Below are 22,052 nucleotides of genomic sequence, written 5' to 3'. Positions count from 1 at the left end.
CGATCTGCTACCCCTAACTTCTCCTACATCTCCTTCAACTCAATGTGCAGTAAATGGAGGGCCTTCTTGTACTAACCTTGCTGATCCATCAAATTGGTATTATGCTTCCTAACCCAGGTGACGACGTCCTCCTTAGCGACACATCGGTCCTGAAGTGCCTTAACACATACCAAGGCCTATAAAGGATGTGGTCATTAGCCAATAAATGAGGAATAAACAAGGTTAGGTCTACCAAGGAAGTATGCTTACCCGGGCTAAGTCAAAAAGAGCTGATGCCCCCAATTCCTTCGTCCCTAGTTGAGCATAGGGATTTATGTCCGTTGACTTTATAAGGGACTCTATTTCCTCGATGGCATAATCCTTGTGGGTGAGCAAGCAACGAGTCCCTTCACTGACGGGACCAGAGGAAGTCATCATCCCCTTTCTCGCACCATGAACTGGCTTGGAGGGTGACTTCTTCTTGGGGTGTGCATCCCCGGTAGTGATGGCTGCCTTTTTGGGGGAATGCTCATCCTTCCTGTCACTCTTTCTTTTTACCGAGCCTTTGGTGACGGTCTCGGGGGTTGACGAGGAAGTCCCATCCTTTCCCTTGGCCGCCTTCTCTTCTTCTTTCTTACGGGTAGCTGCAGCCCTCACGCTTTGCCTAGCAGCTTCCATTTCTACAAAATTGATTAGCGGATTAGACGGAAAGAATAAACTGATGAGGAAAATAAAGACTACTTACGGGGACGAGAAAGATTTTCTAGTCTCCGAGCTTCCTTCGTCTGTTTCGAACCCCCACAGTAAGCATGCAATGTGTCGAGTGTTATGAGGTCACGGCACCTCTGCTCGTCCAAAGGAATCTCTATTACCCGGCAAATAAAGTCTTCTTGCTCCTCTAAAATATGAGGACGAACGCTAGCTAAAAACATGGAGAATAGACGGTGTTAAAAACTTGGATCAGGCAAACAAAGGAAGAAAAGCAGACGGGATTAACCTGAGTCCTTAACAAAAGCCCAAGTGTTGTCAAAGTAACCACGGGGCATCGTCTCCCATTCCTCATAACGACACACCCAATCCGTCCCTCTGACAAAAAAGTATCTTCTTTTCCAGTTTCTGTTAGAATCTGGCATATCGAATACTAGTCTCAAGTCCCTCTCTCGAACGGCAAAATGATACGTCCCTTTAGAAGAGACAATGTGTTGGGGTCTGTAGCAATAGAAGAACTCGTCCAATGAAAGATGACGGTTCCCTCCACTTAGACGACCCCATAGGATCTCAACATCTATAAAGATCCTCCAGGCATTTGGAGCAATCTGGCTGACGAACAATCCCATGAAATCAGCCAACTGACGGTGCAAAGCCATCAATGGTAATCTAAACCCTGTAGCAAACATAGCGTCATACATACCGACATCTATCGTCCTCCTTGTATAGCATTGTTCATTTTTTCTAGGGAGATGGATTGGGATATAGTCTGGGATTTGGTAACTGGTACGCAATTCCTTAAAAACCCTATCACTCATTTTTGGTAGGAACTTATTGATGGCCCAATTCTCGGGAAGAATGAAGAGATAGTTGCCCCCAGGACTTCCTAAAAACAAAATTAAGTCAATGCCTAATTAAATACAAAGTATTTGACTTAAATGTCCATCATTTATATTGGGCAAAATCATATTTGAGGATTTTAAATCTAAAACTTCAAATTAAGAACTATGAATTGGCTTGATCCTTGTCAAGGGTACACAAGCAACCTAAATAAATTATTAGGTGCAACCACAAATAAATAAAAACACATATCCCCTTAAACATGAAAATAAATGAACTTATGTACAAAGACGACGTGGTTGGAATCAAAGGGTCTTCCCTTGAAACAAGAAATTGTAATTAAGAGATACATTATCTTGAATGGGCACTACTCACATCAATAAAACTCATATGCCAAAAGGCTTATGGGTGAAATTATGTTTGATGAATTTGACTAATCTGACAATTCTTATTAAATACAATTTGACAATGTTTGTTAAACATAATTAGCAATTCTTGTTAAACATAATTTGACAATATTTGTTAAACATAATTTAACAATTATTGTTAAACATTGGTTAACAATTTTCGTCAGCAAAAGCATTTAGAGATTTCTACCAATAGCTGGGGATCAAGAACCACTACTCTTCACCCGCCCACTCACAAGCCAATGGACAACTTAAGGTTACAAAATCGATCCTTGCTCAAAATAATCAAGACTCGACTTAAGGGGATATGGCTGGATGAATTACCCAGCGTCTTATGGGCATACAAGACGATGACACGAACACCCACAAATGAGACACCCTTCCACCTCGTGTTTGGAAGTGAGGCCATCATCCCAGTAGAAGTAGGGTGATAAGCTACAAAATAGCTCATCATGACAAAGGGAGGAATGAAGAAGGAATACACCTACACTTACATCTACTAGATGAAGTTCGAGTAACAACTGAGCAATGGATGGCTCGCTACCAGGACCTTATGGCCAAACACTACAACACTAAGGTCAAGCCTCGACACTTCAGCGTTAGAAACCTTGTCTTGAGGAAGGTAATGATGACTACTAAAGATCTACACAGGGCAAGCTAGGCCCCAATTGGGAAAGACCTTATAGGGTTGTTAACTGCTACAGAAAGGGAACTTACCACTTGGAGATGCTCGACTGACAAAGGCTACATCACCCTTGAAACGTCGAGCACCTAAAGAGATACTATCAGTAGTGCACCCACACTATGTTACCACTTTTCTTTTAGCTTTTAGACTATTGAGTTTTTTGATTTTTCAAATTTTTGCTAAGTGAATTCCAAAAGCCCAACGGGGAAGATTGTCAACATTTTTTAGCTAGATTTATTTTTAATGAAGCATTATTCTTGAAGAATTGTTTGACTACAATATAAAAAGCTCAATAAATATTAAGTCCTACCTATAGGATGGACCAATGACTAAGAACACCAATAGGTGCCTAGTCACTTAAAAGAAAAATCTCTTATGTCTTACCTATAAGGTAGACAGACGACTAAGGATACCTACGGGTGCCTAGTCACTTAAAGAATCTTAAGTCCTGCATATAGGGTGGACCAACAACTAAGGACACCAAGATGGGTGCCTAGTCACTTAAAAAATCTCAAGTCTTACCTACAAGAGGGACCGACAACTAAGGACACCGATGGGAGCCTAGTTACTTAAAAAATCATGGGTCCTACCTACGGGGTGGACCGACAACTAAGGACACCAATGAGAGCCTAGTCACCTAAAAAATCTTGGGTTCTACCTACGAGGTGGACCTACGATTAAGGACACCGACTGGTGCCCAATCGCTAAAAAAATCTCAGTCCTACTCTAAGGGACCTGTTGGCCCAATCTAATACTAACGAGCACAAACGCTTAATTTTTTTATTAAAAAGCACCCTCACTTCAAGTTGTCCCAACGAATGCTCAAGCTATAGAGTAAGCAGGACTGATGGGTATAAACACTTCAAGAGAAAGAACCCCTTCACTTCAAGTGAACCCGACGAATGCTTTGGCTATAGCCTAAGCCAAAGGGCATAAACACTTAGCATTTCTTCATTATCCTTGTAAGAAGCTATGTTCGACGTAAATAAAGCATTCATAACTGACAATGCAATATTCAAAAAAGGATATAGGCAAAAATAGAAATTATCATAAAATTACTGAAATCTAATGTCAAACCCGATGAGGGATAAAAGTTGCTTGTGCCAAAATAGGGTACCCATATTGTTTTTAAATTACATAATGATATTAAAGAAAAAAGAAAAAAGTTTCTCAGGTATGTGGTTTGTCAGTTGGCTCGGTTGGCTTGTTTGGTTGCTTATCAATCTCCTTCTCTCCTGATCCGTCGGTTCCCTTGCCCTTTGGCCCGATGGATTCTGCCTCTTCAAGGTCCATCTCCTCCTCATTAGGGACATCATCGCCAGTAGGGGTCATTGGGACTGAAGTGTTTATCTAAATTTGGGAGAAATTCAAACCAAGGAACAGAAGGATGGCCTGCTTACGAAAGTCCTCAAAGCCGTCATCATATTGGATCCCCATCTCTTTAAAATAGGCCCGGGACGTCTGTAACACTGTAACAGCCTTATCCCTAACCTTGTCCACATGCTTACGAAGAGCAATCAATTTGGTCTTAAGATTGGAGTTCTCCTTTGTCACCTCCTCAACCTGACAGGCGCTCCCTTACACTTTATCATTTTGCTTGTTAAGCTCCGTATTTAGGGTCTAAAGAGACTCCTTAAACCTTTTTAGGGTCTCCTCTTCGGTCTCCAGACATTTCCTTAGGCGCTTGATCGACGCCTCCTTGGCAGTCCACTTTATCTGTAGGGCCCTCATCCTCACCAAGTCCTAAAAATGGACGGGCCAAAAAAAGGCGTTAAAAAGTACCCAAAAAAAAAAGATAAGGAACGAGGGTAGGAGAATGCAACTTACCCTCATCATGTTGAAAAGGCTCGAGTCGCCCAAAGCTTCAATCTCATGGTCTGAGCACTCGTTGAGATCAGTGTCCTAGACAAGTGAGTGAGTTGTATCCACTACATACTCTCTACTCTTCACCAGCAAGGAGATAGGTGGATGGATGACTGGACCCTTAAAGCTCATCAAGCCTTTACCCACGCCATGGCGAGGAAGCTCAGGTGTACCCTGAACTGCCTCCACTCAGTCTGGATGGATGATAGGGCCTTGGACCTTCTTGCTGGTCTGAACAGTGACCATTGGCTACTTCCTCTTCTAGCCAACCTTCACAGGAGGGACCAACGATCCACCTAACTTAGCATAGAGAGTAGAAGCTTTCTTGATCTCCGTTTGCTTGTTCTTCCCAAAATCCATTTTTGAAACCAATGGTAAAATAAGTTAAATGAAAAATATAAACTAAATGAAGAACTAGCGAATGGTACACTTACAAACTCGTGAGAAGATGTCAAGTCGTCTGGCTTTAGGGGTAGGTTTGGGTACACCACAAAAAGTGTGGAGAGTGTCTAAAGTGACAAGCCTCTTCCAAGACCTTCACTCAAAAGGAATGGCCTACACCCGCTCAAGAAAGTCAATTTGCTCCAAAGTAATCGTCAAGCAAGCTTTGGCTACATAAAAAAGAGAAGCAAGTTTGGTGGAAATGTAAACAAACCGATGGATTGAGGTAAATAACATCGACGACTTACCAGACTTGTCTAAAATCCCCCAAGCGTGATCATAGAAATTACCCACACTATCCCATTCGTCGGGCTTACACACCCAGTTGACCCTTTGGACAAAGAAGAACCTACTCTTCCACTAATAGTTGGATTTGGGCATGTCAAACACTAACCTCAATGTAGCCCAACAACACACAAAGTTATAAAAACCCTTTGACTGTGCTATCTCGTATGGCCTATAGCAATAGAAGAACTCCTCAAGGGTTAGGGATCAGCATCCCTCACTTAGTTGGCCTTATAACACCTCGATGCATATGAAGATTCTCCAAGCATGGGAGCTATTTGACAGACAAATACATCCATATAATCCACTAACTAATAATAGAGGTAGCTAAAAGGCAACCTCAACCTAACAATAAAAGCTGCCTCATAAAAGCCAACCTCGTATGACTCCCTCGTATAGCATTTCTCCCCTTAATCAGCTTTTCTGATGGGGACATCTTCGGGAATCGGGGATTTGAAAATGAGGCCTAAGTCTATTAAAGACCTCGTTCGTCATGCTTACTAGAAAGTTATTGACTAACTAGATGTCGAGGAGGACAATTTTTCTGTGAACTCATTCCAGCAGATTGGTTTCCACCTCATCCTTAAGGGGTGAATCTGCTGACGAATCCCTCTCAGAGCCGGATGGCTCATCTAACACATACTCATATCCCGATAGAAAGGCCTCTTCATCGCTCGATTCCAAACGGACGGATGATGAACATTCACTTGTCGCTTCACTACTTCCTGATATTCCCTCAACTACAAGCGATGAATGGAAATTAAGATTCTACTCACTCAACTCCCAAACATAGGACTGATGACTACTTATCAAAACAAAAATACGGAACAATAAAACAACAAGGAAAGAAGGGGAACTTACATTGTAGCTACTATGGGGGAGAAAGCGACAAATGAATAAAAGCGACAATCCTCCTTGAGGCAATGAACTAATGAGACTAATGTAAGAAAAAAGCTCTGGATTAAGCGCTTGAAAGTAAAAAATGGAAAGTGAAAGGCTAAGAAAGGGATTGAAATATTTATAGAACAAAGAAGCATGAGAAACGAAACGATGCTACAACTCGAATTGCCCAATCAAGGATCGCCATGTGTCACCTAGCCTTTTTAAAAGAAAATTTTGCCCTTATAGGTGGCACAAACCTCTACACAGAGTAATTAATGACTAAAATATTCCTCAGACTCCTCGGCCCGTCGGTTATCCCGACGAACAACGGAGTAGGGGGCAGTTGATAGGGGTATTTTCATCTAAGAAAGTCTTAGTGGACACCTTGGCCCTTCGGTTGGATCACTTTGTCTTCAATTCGTCAAGCTAAATGTACACACCAATGGACCAACCATTCATGGACCTGTCGAGAGGTCTTTCCCCATGTAAAATTAAGTCCTGATGAGTTGATGTCCCACGCTCCTTGAAAACCCGTTAGGTAGCTCATGCATGTGCCCGACGATTGCCTTACATCAAACCCTTCACTCACATATCGACGAATGAAGGACCATACCGTTGGTTGGGTACACTAAGCCCACATGCCTTTTGTGCGCTCTCCACTCATGAGTCCTAACATGGAAATAACTTGCACATCATGTTCAAAGACCCCACTACACGTGCACATCTTCCCTATATGGAAAGGAAAAACCTAAGATCCCGGAGCCTTAACTCCAAATCTTCTCCACAAGGGAAGCTCCTACGTTCAAGGGATCTTGGTCAACTCTACACTGCTATATAAGCACCACACCTCCTCCTCTTCAAGGTTTGTGAATATCTCTAGCTCTCATACTGTCAAGTTCTCAGAGGTTTTCCAATCACTAACTTAACTTTCGGAGGATTTTTGGTCGGCACCCTACCGGTGCTCTCTATAGGTTCTTTGTTCACTTCTTTTTCAGGTACCCTAATTGGTGCGCGTGTAGACGATTAGCTCATTGACGATTTTGTACATCATCAATGCTAAAACACTAATTAATTTTTAGTGTAGCTAGGTTTGAATATCATACCTCTTATTGAAGCATAAAATATTTTACCAATTGAATTAACTTGAACATACCAACTCAACTCACTTCATTTCACTTAAATTTAATCATAGAATCATATTCTTGGTCAGATTTCTCATGTCATCACTCACCAAACTAATAAATCTATGATTCAGTATTTTGCATTTGACAATCCAATCCATCAAGATAATTGACAAACTTTATAGGGAAAATATTTTTAAAAAAATATATTGAAGAACGGGATGCAAGTTGGCTGGATCAAGTCTAAACTCTTATAAGCATTCTCATCCTCATTCTCATCTCCCTAAAACAAGGTAAGTGATCAATTTAGGGAAATAAAAATAAATAAATAAATAAGCGAGAGAAATAATAAAAACAAATAAATTAATGTTTTATGGTTCAATAAATAATAAAAATCATTCCTCAAACAATTATGTTGCTCTTTTTTCGTGTTTCAGTAAAAAAAATTGATGTTTTGAAAACTGAAAGAAATATTAAAAATAAATAAATAATAATATTTCAATGGAACAAAGTAAAGGATGAAGAATCAGATATGAATGTTTTGAAAAGTGATTAGCTAAATTGAAAACGTAGGCTTTTCTGGGTTGGGCTGCTGTCTTGAGAGTAGAGGCAAAGAAAAGCCCAATAAAAAACGATGATAACCATGGAAGTGTAATCAAATTGAAGGACAAAAGATGCCTATGTAATGACATACCTGTGTCTTTGGAATATTAATTAATGAAAGATAATTAGTCTTCTACTGTCTTCACTCTTCACGCGGGCATACAAAGGAAAGATGAAAGCTGACAATTAAATTTAAAAAATAAAAATAAAAAAACCAAGTTAATCTAAAATAAAATAAAATGATGTTTGATTATTTTATTTTAGGGAGTTTGTTTTTTTTGGTTTCTAGTACTAAGGTGGGAAGCAAATAGCAATGAATGATTAACGTTTGGCAGTAGGTATCTACTTTGATCAATTTCTCACTAGTTTGATTACGAGAGGGGGGGGGGGGGGGGGGGGGGGGAACTTATGTGTCTGTTTTGATGAGGAAAATGGCACAATTTTATTGTGCAGTGGAACTACCTTGTTTATCTTGAGAATCTGATTTTTAATCCTCAATTCCTTCTCTCCAAAAAAAATTAATAGCATAGAAGTTCATTGTCTATGAAGTGATGTTTGATGGGGAATTTGCAAGATTTTCAAAAGCATAGTTCAAGATTTTGTACAAATGACCACAATTACTCAGCCAAAAATAAAATAAAAAATTTACGACCACAATAAAGCAAGAACGATGTCGAAGGACCAATGAGAAAAAAGAAATAAGAAGGTACCTCTCTCGTTAGGACATCAAACTATTCCTGAGCAATTCGTTTTCCTTTCTATGCTGAGTATCAGTAAACGTGAACACTTAGTGACACCTTCTTCTTTTTCCTTTGTTACAAGTCTTGATAAGTTGAGCAAACTAAAATGAAACTTAAAAAAAAAAAAAAAAAAGGGGGGGGGGGTTTAAATCAGAGAAACAGAGTGCAACAAAAAATCAAATTGAGGAATATTGAAAGAATAGCATAAGCGAAGAAAAAGAAGCAAGGACAAAATAAAAGTAAGAAAGTAAAAGGAAGTACCTATCTCCTTCACACTACAATTTGATCAGGTTTTTCTTCTACTCCTTTGACTTAGCAGACCAAGGATGGTTGCTATAATAAATGAGAGCAAGCAGTGAGAAGCTTAAAATACTTTTTAACTCTTTTTTTGTATTTTTTTGGAGAAGTGGAGCAAAGGAAAACTAAAATGATAGGAATAGGATACTAACACAAAAAAGTAAAACTGCAACGAAAATCTCACTCTTTACTATAATTTTTTTTTTCTTAAAGAACTGGAGCAAAGCAAAACCAAACTAAGAGGAAGAGGATGACTGCAACCAAACTATAATTTTTTTTTTTCTTTCTATTTTTTGAGAAGTGGAGCAAAATAAAACCAACATGAGAGGATGAAGAGTGACGACACAAAAGCTGCTGCGAAAATTAATTTAGAGAACAAGAGAAATGAGGGAAAGTAGAGTAGGAAAAGTCTCCTTAATTGGACCTCAACAAAATAGAGTTTCTTTTCTTGCACATCGACTTTATGTTTTTTAATAGGAAATAGGAATAATAGAATTTGAACGTACTTCAAGTCTGTTTAGGATTCACTTATTTTGCTGAAACTGAAAATTTTTTGCTAAAAGTACAGTATGTAAAGGTAAAAAGTTAACTGAAATAGTACAGTGTAACTCATAAATAGTATTAAAAAGTGCAGTGTGGCTCATGAATAGTAGCAAAAATAAGCTGAATAGTAAAATAAGATGACTTTTTAATTTTGAGCCAAATGCACACTCCATAATAATTATACTTAGGGTCCGTTTGGATACAACTTCTTTTTGCTGAAACTGAAAACATTGTAGCAAAATAATTTTTTAATGTGTGAAAAATTACTGTTCACTCTGTTTTTTACTGTTCATAAGCCTAAAATCACTGTTCATGGACAATGAACAGTGCCAGACGCGTCCAGGGAAAAAGAAAAAAAAAAAAAAAAAAACTAAAAATGCACAATAGTGCCAAATCGTGGACGTGGACTTGTATCCAAACCGCACCTTAATCATCATGTCAAAATACCAATTAATTTTTGATGTAGGCAAATTTGAATCACAAATCTTTTATTCCAGAATAAGATATTTTACCAATTGAATTAGGAGTGTTAGTTCCACAACATTTTCAAAACAAATCATAGGTGGTAAATTGTTATTGGTTTCAATTTAAATTTACAACTTAAATTATTTTTTTACCCACCCATAACAACCAATAACAACCCACTACTTAAGATTTGTTGTGAACATATCATTTCTCATTAAACTAACTAAAATTCATTAGCTCAAAATTAAATATTTCATTGCAAGTTAGGTGTGTACAAAAAATAAATTATCCATTCTTGAGAATTGAGATAAATACAAACTTTGAACAAAAGAATTGGGTACCTATACAGTAGGTCAAATAAATTTGAGATTTCAATAGGCAGGGAGAGGACAAAGATAGTTTTTTTTTTTTTTTTTTTTTTTTTTTTTTATATTTGAAAAAAATACATATACATAAAATGTCTATTGAGTCCACAATACTATTTAAATGCAATTTGAGCTCACATTAATTCGCTACAAAGAGTAGCGTTGGAGTTCACATCATTCCTTATTATTGTTGCGGCTGGATTGATATTATTGATGTCATAACTTATAATACTAAGTGTCCTAATGGTTGGAAATGTGGAAAAGTGGAAAAATAGAAAAAAATTTAGTTTTTCTTTTTTTTGTTTGGTTGGGAGTGGAAAAGTGAGTTTGTATAAATTTATTCATATACCCTTGATAAAAAAAAATGATGCCCAATTAAAACAAAAGGTGACAAGCAACCAAAAAAAAAAAAAGCAATCACCTAAATTTATTAAAAAATAAAAATCATGTCTAGTTAAAAAAAAGAAAAAAGAAGACAAACAAAACAAAGCACCACACCATAGCCCCAAAAATAAATAAATAAAGGCAACATCCCTGGAAATTATATATATATATATATATATATATACTAGCCTCATCACATGCACTCCGTGCCTGTGATGAGTCTTTTTTTTTTTTTTTTTTTTTGATTGGTATTATAGATTTTCACTTATTTCAATTTGAGATTTATACTTATTTTCCCACAAAAATTACAGGTTTAGAACCACTAATATAGCCAAAAGTATCATAAGGCTAACTCTAAAAAATGAACACCAAAATAACATTGAAACTTGTTTAGTTTTTTTTTTTTTTTTGATGTGATATGTAGCAGTTATATATATATATATATATATTTATATTTATAGGAAACCGTGGGTGGGTTTTTATTTTTATTTTTTAAGAAGGTGAGGTAATTTTTTTTAACAGAACTTGGGATAGGTTTTTTTTTTTTTTTTTTTTTTTTTTTTTTTTTTTAATAGAAAACCGTAGGGTGTTTATTTTTAGAAGATGGGATGGTTTTTTTTAGGAGAAGGTGGGGATTGTGGAGAGTTTTTATGTTTTCACTTTTTCGTTATTAATTTTTGTCGATTTACGCTTTTAACTCTATTTCTTATTTTTAGGAATACGGATAAGTTAATTAAATTAGGGTTATTTTTGTAAGTTGAAATAGTAATAACTAACATTCTAAATCCTCTTAATATATAGAGATAAATAAAAATGTCACAAGAAAGTTTAAAAAAATAATAAATAAATAAAACAAGAGGCACACCTAGTAAAGCAAAAGCTTTAAAAAAATTAAAAAAGGGGGGGGTGGAACTTGACAAAACCCATGTGCACTACACATGGGTAATTTTGTCATTTACCTCTCAAATTTCTCCCTACCCATTTTCTCCCTATTTTGGGGAGAAAACTTTATGGTGGGCTTAAGAAAAAAACACGCAGGTCCTAGCATCTTTTTCCCCTCTCCTCCTCCCGACCAAACACACTCTAAAAAGTTTTCCCTCCTCATTTTCTTCTTCTTCTTCTTCTTCTTCTTTTATATATATATATATATATATATATATATATTTTTAAAAAAAATCTTCTCTACCTAACACACCCTAACTTTTTCTCATTGGCATTGAGCATCTTCAAGGTTAATTTCACCTAATACTATATTGATAAATTAATACATTCAAGTTAAAGTTTACATGTATATCTTGCCAAAACATATGTATGGGGAGCATAATCGCATATAACTTAAAAAGATTGAGTATACAGCTACATACGTGAGAGTTATACTATACTTCCAATTTAAGCTGAAAAATCTCAAAGAATTGGTGCAAAAGTTTTCCAATCCTCTTGAAATTTATGAAGTCCTTGATTTAAATATTTTTAGCAGCATATTAGGATCACTTATAAGAGATTCATCGTTGTAATTGCCTAATATATATTAAATGGAAGATTACATGCATATGGAAGTGTAGTTAAGTACCCGAAGAGTTCTAAACACTTACGTGAACAATAAATAAATAAACAAAAAATAAGGATGGAAGCCTTCGTCCTGTTACCTTATATATATATATATATATATAGGCAAAACTCAGAGAAAGTTCAATTAGAATCCAATTTTGCACCATGTCTCTAAATTTATGTGAGGACCACACTATAATTATCCACTTAAATTTGCATCATGTCTCCACTTAAGTTTTTTAATCTTTGTTCCAAGTGAGTTAATGAGTGCAAAATATTAAGAAAATCACGTATACTCAATAAAAATCATCACACAACAAAGATAACCACATGTTCTGTCTTATAAAAAACTAGAAAAAATATTATCATTGTTAAGTTATTGTTTTTCACATAACATTTATGTTGGCTTTATTCCATGACAAAAAGTGTTATAATTACATTAATTTATTTCCTTATATTTTGTGGGATTTATTGTAATGGGTGTAAGGTTGAATTTATTCAATCATGTGTTGGCTTTATTCCGTGCCAAATTTGCTTGTAATTTAGCAATTAAATACCCTGTATTTAGGTAGGATTTATGTAAGGGTTGTGTGTGAGAAAGTGTGAAGAAAACTCAAGATGTGTGCAATCAAAAGAGTCTTGCGACTAGATCTCGTGATTGACTCGCGACTGGCAAGTCACCAAAGTGGCACACGTGTGAAGCATGTAGGGGAGGTGAAGAGTCACTATAGACTTGAGACTCGTTCCAGTCACGAGGTTGAGTCGCTAGAATGCCTTGTTTGGATGAAAACTGACTTTTCGCATTCCTCATATGCATTACTATAAATACCCTTATACCCACGAAATGTAGAGAACATCCAGAGAGAATGTTGAGAAAGAAACCCTAGAGGAAAACAAGATTGACTTATCCACAATCTTCATCGTTTGATTCTCCAAATTCCTCTATTTTCACCATCTCCATTGAAATATCCTTGAGAGGTACATTTTGCCAAATCTTTATCTCACCTTACCCATATCAGTGAGGAGGTATTTTGATGCTTGGGAAGTAGTTCAGAATGGACCAATTTACTTGGTTGATGCAATGGGCTTATTACGGGATCTAGGAAGCTAAAGAAGACAAGGTTCAGTGTAACCTTGTTGGAGCAAGAAGCTTGGAGGGCTTAGGTGCACTGGGTAGATTAGGCTTGGAGGGTCTTCTGCTATTTATTTATCCCAATTATATTCTTTAGATCATTTATCGCTTGGAGGGCGGCGAAGAAGTTTTTCGCCGAGTTCTTCAGTTTCCTCTTCGATAACACATCGCCATGTTATCATTGTGTTTGCATCTCTCTTCCCTTACTCTTTACCTTTTAATTGTTGCTGTGTTTGTAATTAATTATAGTTTAGAGTGTTTTACCAATCTAGTTATTGCTTATATTTCATATTCCACACATATACTGTTTGATTATAAGCTTGTATTGGTAATTTTATAATTGGGGGTCTAAACATTCATTAGTGTTTTGTACATTAATTGAACTTTCAATGAGTTTAATATTAAGTTGGTGAAGATTGCTCAAGACAGTGAAGTTCACGACTTGCTTGCGATGGACTCGCGAAAAGACGACCTACAAAAGGTCACATGAGAAGCATATGTTGGAAGCTGAAGAGTCAAGTGTCAGGCTGTATTTTGCAAGTCACTTCGCGACTTGACTAACCTGCAAGTGACTCGTGAAACTCTCTACCTATGCTATATATACCCTCATTACCCACAAGATTTATACCCTATGCTATATATACCCTATGCTATACATAGGAGTTTTAATTTACATATATATAGCATAGGAGAACGTGATATCAATTTAAATTTGCGTTTTGAAAAAAGTTGACCGATACTGTGAATTGATAACGCGCATTTTTGGCGATTTGTAAAAACACATTTCCTTATAAATCGTCTAGCCAAACAACTTATAATCATCGTTTTCATTAAAAAACGCGCGTTTACCCAATCAAACCGCCCAACCAAACGGGCTCAAAAGTATTATGGAAACATGTATTGTGTTGTTTAAATAACAAAAATTGTTGTTTAAACAACACTAACAAAGAGGCCCATAATAATTTAAGTTTGAGCTATAGTGAGTTGCTAAAGATAGCAGTTCACTGCAGCTTAAAACTCAAAACAAAAAATAATTTTTTAATGTGGGGTGTTAAAAAAATAGTATTTTAATGTGTTGATGATTATAATTGTTGTTTATTGTGTTGGATATATTATTTTATTATTTTATTATATTATTTATATTATTTTAATATGTTAAATGTTAAAATATAATATTTGATGTTAGGTGTATTATAAAGTGATCTATTAAAATAGATAAACCCACACTATACCTTTAATGTGTTAACTTATCACTTCATTAACATTTTCAGTCATTTCGTTGATTCATACCAATTTTTTATTAGTTAAACCCATGCTAAATCATTTTAACAGGCGTAACATTTCTTTTTTCTTTTTTTTTTAGCAAAACATTCTCTTTGTTATCACCCCCCTTTAAAAAACATGGAGAGAGTGTTGGCAGAAGGTAAAGTAGTAAAAAAGTGAGTACTATACAACTTGTCCAAGAAGAAACCAGTAATTATCTAATTCCCTTTTGTTTTGTTTTTTTATTTTTTGAGGCAACAGTAAGAGCCTTCAATAATGTTGCTAAATTCACTAAAAAGTCAATTTAAAAACCAATACCCTAAAAACAACTTCTACAGCAAAGAAGGCAAAGTTACAATAATTTAAGTTTGAACTACAATGAGCTGCCCTTTTGTTTTGTTTTGTTTTTGTTTTTTTTTTTTTTTTTTTTTTTTTTTGAGGTAACAGTAAGAGCCTTCAATAATGTTGCTAAATTCACTAAAAGGTCAATTTAGCAACCAATACCCTAAAAACAACTTCTACAGCAAAGAAGGCAAAGTTACAATAATTTAAGTTTGAACTACAGTGAGCTGCTAGAGATAGCAGCTCACTGTAGCTTAAAACTCAAAACAAAAAAATAATTTTTTAATGTGGGGTGATAAAAAAATAGTATTTTAATGTGTTAATGGTTGTGGTTGTTGTTTATTGTATTAGATATATTATTTTATTTTGTTATTTATATTATTTTAATGTGTTAAATGTTAAAATAAAATCTTTGATGTTGAGTGTATTATAAAGTGAGTATCAAAATAGATAAACCCACACTATACGTTTAATGTGTTAACTTATCACTTCATTAATATTTTCAATCCTTTCGTCAATTTATACCAATTTTTTATTAATTAAACTCACACTAAATCATTTTTAATGGGCGTAACATTTCTTTTTTCTTTTTTTGCAAAACATTCTCTTTGTTATCATCCCCCCTTAAAACATGGAGACGAAGTGTTAGCATTGATTGTTCCGGAAATTAAGTCCAAAAGTAGGTGGTAAAGAATTGAGATCAGGTGCAATACCCTAGGTATTGCACCTAATGTAATTGTAATCAATGGCTAAGATTGAAAGTTGAAAAAGTAACTTTCAATCTCAACGATTAAATAAAATATATTAAAGGAAAGTAAAAAAGTTAAAGTTAAAAAGTAAAAAATGTAAAAAAATTTGTGAAAGAAAGTGGGTGAATTGCATCAGGTGCAGTACCCTGGGTATTGCACCTGATGCAATTGTAATTAATGGCTGATATTGAAAGTTGAAAAAGTAACTTTCAATCTCAACCATTAAATAAAATATATTAAAGGAAAGTTAAAAAATTAAGGTTAAAAGATAAAAAATGTAAAAAAAATTGTGAAAGAAAGTGGGTGAATTGCATCAGGTGCAATACCCTAGGAATTGCACCTGATCTCAATCCCTTTTTGACGGATTGAGATCAAGTGCACCTGATGCAATTGTAATTAATGACTAAGATTGAAAGTTGAAAAAGTAATTTTTAATCTCAACTATTAAATAAAATATATTAAAGGAAAATTAAAAAGTTAAAAATGTAAAAAAAAAAATTGTAAAAGAAAGTGGGTGAATTGCATCAGGTGCAATACCCTAGGTATTGCATCTGATGCAATTGTAATTAATGACTGAAATTAAAAGTTGAAAAAGTAATTTTCAATCTCAATTATCAAATAAAATATATTAAAGGAAAGTTAAAATGTTAAAAATGTAAAAAAAAAAAAAAAAAAAAAATTGTGAAAGAAAGTGGGTGAATTGCATCAGGTGCAATACCTAGGGTATTACACCTAATGCAATTGTAATAAATGGTTGAAATTGAAAGTTATTGAGATTGAAAGTTAGAAAAGTAACTTTCAATCTCAACCATGAAATAAAATATAATAAAGGAAAGTTAAAAAATTAACGTTAAAAAGTAAAAAAATTGTGAAAGAAAGTGGGTGAATTGCATCAGGTGCAATATCACCCGATGCAATTGTAATCAATGACTAAAATTGAAAATTTAAAAAGTAACTTTCAATTTGAACGGTTAAATAAAATATACTAAAGAAAAGTTAAAAAGTTATAGTTAAAATTAAAAAAAAAAAAAATTTGTGAAAGAAAGTGGGTAACCTTATCCCAATCCATGCTTTATATTAGAAAATGGGAGTGGGAGAGGCAGAGAAGGAAAAGTGGGTTGTGTAGAAATATATAAAGAAGAAAAGCAAAAGACGTGTGGAAATGGTGTATGAAGTTCACTTTCTTTCTGATCCATATTTCCCTTTTCTGATCCATACCTGTGAGCAGTACTCTCCGGACCATATCAATGCGATTGTTTGAGTTAGAATTTTTCTAACCCCGCAGTGGGTTTTGTTTTTACACGAAGACAAAAGTGAAGAGAGAAGGATCAGGGGAGAAAAGAAAAGAGAGAAGGAGTTTCTCTCTCCTCAAAAAAAAAAAGATTATATTTACTGTGTCAGTTTAAAAAAAATACACACACATACCAAACACATAATTATACTTTTCCACACACTGAAACATGTTATTTGAAATATGGTACCAAACACATTTTTTACATTATGAATACTTAAAACACGTGTTATCAACACTTTTTAAAAAGAAAAGAAAATAAAGAGGAACTTGCAAAAAATAGAACCTGAAAATTTGTTGAAGCCTCTGACAGTAAATGTCTTTAATCTGAAGAAAAAGAAAGGAGGATGTAGAGCTAAACTAAATGTCTTCAATTTGAAAAAAAAAATGAGAGAGAGAAAGTGAGATAGAAACTGCAAAGCGTACGTGAGTTTGTGGTTTTAAAATGTAGGAGTTTTAATAGAGCGTGCTCAGAGGCTCTTCTATTTTTTGGGAAAAGATTAATTTAGAGCATTTATTATACTTTGGAATTATTACATTTTTCAATCACAAAAAAAAAAAAAAAAAAAAACCTAGGGATGTAATGAGTGTCATGTGTGGAGAAATAATTTTCCAATCACAATAATTTTTCATCACATAAATATCTAGGGGTGTGATTGGAAAATTATTTCTCCACACATGACACTCATCACACCCCTAGGTTTTTTTTGTGATTAGAAAATGTAATAATCCCAAATTATAATAAATGTTCTAAATTAACCCTTACCCAAAAAATAGAAGAGCCTCTGAGCACGCGCTTGAGCGCGTGCTCAGAGGCTAGTTTTTTACTAATAAATTTTGTAAGGTTATATGTAATGAATAAATAAGAAAAGAGGAAAATTATCTTATGAGAGATTCTCATGAAACCTCTCTCCTACATTATGTGTGGGTTTCCTATTCTGTCGTTACATGTCTCCCACAAACCCACCTAAAATGTTTTTTCTTTTGATATGTTTGTAGTCATTTTGTTTGGAATTTTTTTTTTAAAGCTTCATAAAATTTATTTGTTACTAAAATTTTGATCCGCCTTATATTTTTCTTTTTCACAATCTCCCTACTAAAATGTTTGGATAATCAAATTTAATGGTTACTAAAATATACTCAAAATTATCTATATCACTCTTAGCTAACTTGCACTCTCAAATGACAAAAAATAAAAAAATAAAAAGGGAATAATATAAAAAATAAAAAATGAAGAATTTAATGCAACATAAAAAATGAAAAGAATTCTAAAATGAAAGAAAGAAAATAATCAAACAAAATGGTATATGCCATTCAGTTAGTAAAATGTAAACAAAATGATTTCAAAAATTTGTTTGTGCCCTCTACTAAGTCCACAATCAAAAGGTAGTTTCTCAATAAAATGAATAAATGGTAAAAAAAAGTCAGCTACTTACAATACATAATATTTACTTTAAAAAAAATACATCTCTCTTAGATCAAAAGCCAGGGCAGGATCTTGCTAATATCCTCATGTTCTTTGCACATGTACATAACATCTGCAAGAAAAAAAAAATGGTAAGACCTGGGCTCCACACAAAGCACAAAATGGTGTTGTAGAATAGAGGCCAAAGATGCAAATGTTCAATTCGAAATAAAACCAAATAAATTGTGCAAGCAAAGGAATGATCAAGTGGCACAACCATCCATTGAGTTCCATTGATTTTCTTATGAAATCAAAGAATTAATGGGATTTTGAGGAATGCTCTGCATATTGGGTTCCACAGTTTGCTAACAGCATCACACGTGGTCTTGCCTAGCTTGCAATTGAGATTAAATCCATTTAAATTTTTGTTCAAAAAAATTCTAAAATAAATTTATTACAACATAAATAAAAAAGAAACCCTACTCACCATATATTCTGTATGACAATGGTTGCAACCCGAGGCATTAAAAATTGGATAACAATGAATGGAACTCAAGAGAAGACACGTTGAGAGCAAAAATAGATACAATATTTTAAAGCATCAATTGAATGTAAGAAATAGAAAACTAAAAAACATTATAAGTAAAAGAATAATATTTTCTTATATACTTATCCAGATAATCTTGGAAGTCAAGTAATGAAGTCTTTTGTTATTCCAGTGCAATAATATTCTATTCGGTTTTTTTTTTTTTTTTTGATATATCCAGAAGAAGAAGAAGATGAAAAGGAAGGAGGATATAACATGAAACTTAAATAAAATAAAATAAAAACTGGATAAGCAAAAGAAGTTAAAGAGAAGTTAAAATTTTTAAATTTGAAAGTAAACCAGTTTCTTAGGAGTAAAACATGGGAGAGTGGAATTCAAACAATTTGTTAGGAGTAAAATGTGGGAGTGGAATTCAAACGTGTTAAGGTTTTTTTTTTTTTTTTTTCAAAATAGAAACGTGGTAGATAATTTTTTTGATACAACGTGGCTTTTTTCATTAGGTTTTTTGTTTTCAATTTTTATCAATTTAAGATTTTAAACCATTTCTTATGATTTAGAGATAAAGATAAGTTTATTAAATTAAGGGTTTTTTTTTTTTTTTTTTTTAACTGAACGTGAGGTTTTTTCTAAGAATAAAATATTAGAAATTTTACTATTTAGTTGTGTTTTTTTTTTTTACTCAACGTGAGGTTTTTTTTTTTAAGAATATAATATTAGAAACATGTGTTAGAATAAGTGGGTTAGTAGAAGTGTTCCTATTTTGTAGGTAATGTTTTGTCAAATTTATCTAAAATTTAGGACTCTTTAAATTGATAATTTTACATGTCTAACCCTACTATTTTACATGTCCATTCCAATGACTCCTCAATGCAATCCAAACAGTTTGTGCATACGTGAACCTAAGAGAGATAAAAGAATTAGGGAACCAAGTATTATTATTTTTTTTAAAAAAAAAACTTTAATTAACAAACCAACGTTAGCATGCATGTTATTAAAGAGAAGTTAAAATTTTTTAAATCATATTATATATAATAAAAGTTGGGCTTAGACGCCGTGATTGCGCCACGTGGCTTCACCAAATTGCATAAATTTTAATAAATTTTTAGATTTTAGGAATAGATATATACATATTTTTTGGATAAATATGACAAATCAGAATAAAGTAGTATTTCATTTACAACTATAACAGTTATGTCTATCTAAAATATTATCAACAAAACCTAAAATCAATAAAATAGAACTAACTAAGGATAGAATTTAAATAAAAAACAGAGATAAAAAAAACGTAAAAGAAAAAAAAAAGGAACAAATTTGCATTTTTTTTCTTAAGTTTCTTTAAAAAATGTAAAAGGAAAAAAAAAAAAAAGATACAATTTGCATTTTACAGTATTAATATTCAGTCCCACCCGCCACCTCTTTTTTTTTTTTTTTTTTTTTTTAAACAAAGATTAACAACACAGTCTCACTACCATACTCGGACTCTCTCTATCTATTTCGGCAAAGCATGCCTTTTTCCTGGCCAAGACTTTATCCTAAAATATATATATATATATATATATATATATCACATAAACTACTACTTTTTCAACAGAATAGAATTACCAAAGGATAAAATTTAAATAAAAAGGAGAGAATTTAAGTTTCACCTAAACTATTTCTTTTTGTTCATATCATCTTCTTCACAATCTAAAATTCCCACTATATATACACAGAGTTTTTTTGTGTTTCATTATTTCTACTACATACTTTACAATTATTTGCTATATTCAAGAATAGATATATACATATTTTTTGGATAAATATAACAAATCAAGTAATGGAAGAAAATAGTATTTCATTTACAACTATAACAGTTATGTCTATTTAAAATGTTATCAACAAAACCTAAAATCAATAAAATAGAACTAACTAAGGATAGAATTTAAATAAAAAAAGAGAGATAAAAAAAAACATAAAAGAAAAAAAAAAGAACAAATTTGCATTTTTTTTTTCTTACGTTTCTTTAAAAAAATGTAAAAGGAAAAAAAAAAACAATTTGCATTTTACAGTATTAATATTCAGTCCCACCCGCCACTTTTTTTTTTCTTTTTAAACAAAGATTAACAACGCACTCTCTCTCTCTCTCTCTCTCTCTCTCTCTCTCTCTCTCTCTCTCTCTCTCTCTCTCTCTCTCTCTCTCTCTCTCTCTCGGCAAAGCATGACTTTATCCTAAAATATATATATATATATATATATCATAAACTACTACTTTTTGAATAGAATAGAATTATCAAAGGATAGAATTTAAATAAAAAAGAGAGAATTTAAGTTTCACCTAAACTACTTCTTTTTATTCATATCATCTTCTTCACAACCTAAAATTCTCACTATATATACACATATATATACACAGAGTTTTTTGGTGTTTCATTATTTCTGCTACATACTTTACAATTATTTGCTATATTCTTCCTTTCTCCTCTCTACCCTACCTACAACCTTGCAGGTAATTTTTTTTTTCCTTTCATCAAATTGAATAGATTTTGTGTATTTGTTGCCTTTTTATTATATATAATATGATTTTTATCAACAAGTTTTATAAATAGGTTCAAATTATATGTTTGATCACACCTTTTAGTGTTTTTTTTTTAGAAGTCAATATAACAAGCAATATATTTGTATTTTTTTTAATTTCTTATTACATGATTATTTGTTGTTGACATCAATATTTTATAATGGATTTAATTTTTTATGGCTTTTGTTTGGTGCTTTGTTCCATGTAATCTATATTCTTTAATTAAAAGCAAAATTTACTGTCAAACATGAAATTGGATAGAAGAGAATCCATTCATCCACATTTCTATGTAAGTCTATATTTACTTAACTCCATTTTTTTAAAAGTTAAAAAATTTTGATATTTTTTCATTAATGAATTGAGGTTTTGGTTTAATTTTTTTTTCAACCATTTCAATTATTGAATTCATTATTATTTCATGTGTAATATTAATATCTGTGTTTTTTTTATGATAAAAAAATAATATATGTGTTCTTAAAGGTTAAAACACAATACAATTGCAAACATTACTTTAAGTTAGGGTGTTATATTTATTTATTAGTAAGTTAGAGTGTTACATTAAGTTAGAGTATTATATTTTTATTTATTATTAATTTAGAATGTTACATATGGA

The 22,052-nt window shown here is 33.1% G+C and overlaps 1 protein-coding gene across 1 annotated transcript in view; it reads right to left on the bottom strand.

Annotated features, from left to right (window-relative positions):
• LOC126717210 (uncharacterized) overlaps positions 1-7,923 on the bottom strand; it is a 116,700-nt gene extending 108,777 nt beyond the window's left edge. Inside the window, exon 1 of the mRNA XM_050418661.1 lies at positions 7,906-7,923. The gene's annotated coding sequence lies outside the window, so the exon portion shown is untranslated. The remainder of the gene's footprint in view (positions 1-7,905) is intronic.
• Between the last annotated feature and the right edge of the window lie 14,129 nt (positions 7,924-22,052).

Source organism: Quercus robur, chromosome 3, assembly GCF_932294415.1.
Source record: "Quercus robur chromosome 3, dhQueRobu3.1, whole genome shotgun sequence".
In the NCBI taxonomy this organism is placed as follows: Eukaryota; Viridiplantae; Streptophyta; class Magnoliopsida; order Fagales; family Fagaceae; genus Quercus; species Quercus robur.
This window is presented reverse-complemented; position numbering and strand designations above follow the sequence as displayed.